General features: G+C 39.0%; 1 long non-coding RNA gene across 1 annotated transcript; it reads right to left on the minus strand.

The window, feature by feature from the left end:
• Positions 1–235: 235 nt before the first annotated feature.
• Positions 236–1,601, minus strand: LOC121982919. The gene is made up of 3 exons (XR_006112330.1): positions 1,210–1,601; positions 1,016–1,117; positions 236–436 (listed from the first exon to the last, which is right to left on the minus strand). It is a non-coding gene; the product is annotated as an uncharacterized LOC121982919 (long non-coding RNA).
• Between the last annotated feature and the right edge of the window lie 225 nt (positions 1,602–1,826).

Raw genomic sequence — 1,826 nt, forward strand, 5'->3', positions numbered from 1 at the left:
AGATGGTGCATGACACTAAGCAAGCAAATCCTAACCATAATCACCTCCACATAATATGTAGCAAACAGGAAAGTAAATCATACCATGACCTAGGTATCATAGATCTAAGTACACATGCTAGACAATAAAATCCAGAAAACTAGTCCTATACTCAGTGAAGCCTAGTATGCCACTTCCTCTAGGAACTAAAGTACACATGGCAATAATCAAGAGATATAAACATAGATACATAACATGCAACAAACAGAACATACACTAGGTAATAAATAATGGCATACTAAGGGCAAATCTAAGCATGATCATTGCTACTAGCTATAAATTACTATGCATATCAAAGTGACAATATCATAAAAGATAAGTCAAGAGATACCCGCCTCAAAAAGAAGATCGTATCAACTAAAATCCGACGTCAAGGCGCTCATCTCGAATCAAAGTCCTGCAAATGATATAATATACAATTTAGCTAATCACATAGGCAACAACTAGCTAAACCCAAAGATTCAAACCCATAGGTAAAACCCTAGTCATAACGATCAATAATTATCCTAAATTAATGATTAACTTCAATTACACTCATCTATGAATCATCTAATCTTTTCAATTATAATCTAATCCTTTTCATCCACCTAAATAGATTAGGTTTTATCACATCATCCAACAAATCCAATTAATATAAAATAATTCCTTAATTCTCTCTAATCAATCACTAATTAAATCCCATCATAATTCTAATCCATTCCTACACACCACAATATCAATCCAATGAATTCGATCAATGATAATTTAGTCATCTACAACAAACCACTCAACTAATCAACCAAACCGTAACATCTTATAACTCCAAGATTATCAACTGAGTATGACTTAATTAACTCAAATTCTCATTCCAAACACATATCTCCTCATCAACAACTAGTTAATCAATCCAACACAGAAATGAATTTAATTCTAAACTTACCCAAATCAGTAATCCAACAATTAATTCAATAAATTTCCAATTTTAACCCCAACTTACCCAAATTGAATTCGCTTCTCAGAAGACTCCTGGCCGAAGAGGTTCACTATCGGAACAGGATGGCCGGAACTGTGGTTCTCTAGTGAAGAGTGCTGGCCAACGCTACAAAGACCAACCAGACATCAAATCTCCTCATCTCAATACAAAGAATAGAAAAATTGATCTCTGTTAATCGAATATTAACCATACCTTACCTCAATCCAAATCCACATATTCTTCTCGGCGAAAATCTAATTGTTGCTGTGGTGAAGAGCCGTGGCAGAGGAGAATGGCGACCTTGCTTGGTTAGGCTCGGCACCGTGAGTAGGCCGGGAGCTAGGGCACAGCTTGGTGGTCGAAGGAAGAGAACTCTAGTGCGAGGGGAAAGGAGTGGCGGCGATGGCAATCTAGGGCACAGATCAGCGATGTAAGGCTAGGAGAAAGGGATCGGCGCCAGCGCTAGGGCAGAGAGAAGGGAGAGGGCGATCGGCTCGGGGAAGAGGAGCAGGCGTCGACGCTAGGGCAGAGGAGGAGGCGGAGACGATGCCGGGGGAGGGACGACAGTGTTGCTCGACGTCGCGAGGTGGAGAACGGTTCGACGTCGAGAGGTTAGGGCGGGCGCAGGTGAGGGAAAAAATATAAAAGAGAAAAGTAATAGAAATATTTAAAGAAGTTAAATATTTCCTCATTTAAATAGGGTAGTTTAAATAGATTTTTCTGTTGCCTAATAATTGATCCCCTTAAATTCGCCCATACGAGTTCCGAAAAATTCTCATAAAATTTCTAAAAATTTCCTTATGGTTATTCGCCCTTTTTCGGTATTTTACATCTC

The sequence above is a fragment of the Zingiber officinale genome, chromosome 5A (assembly GCF_018446385.1).
Source record: "Zingiber officinale cultivar Zhangliang chromosome 5A, Zo_v1.1, whole genome shotgun sequence".
NCBI classification, from domain to species: domain Eukaryota; kingdom Viridiplantae; phylum Streptophyta; class Magnoliopsida; order Zingiberales; family Zingiberaceae; genus Zingiber; species Zingiber officinale.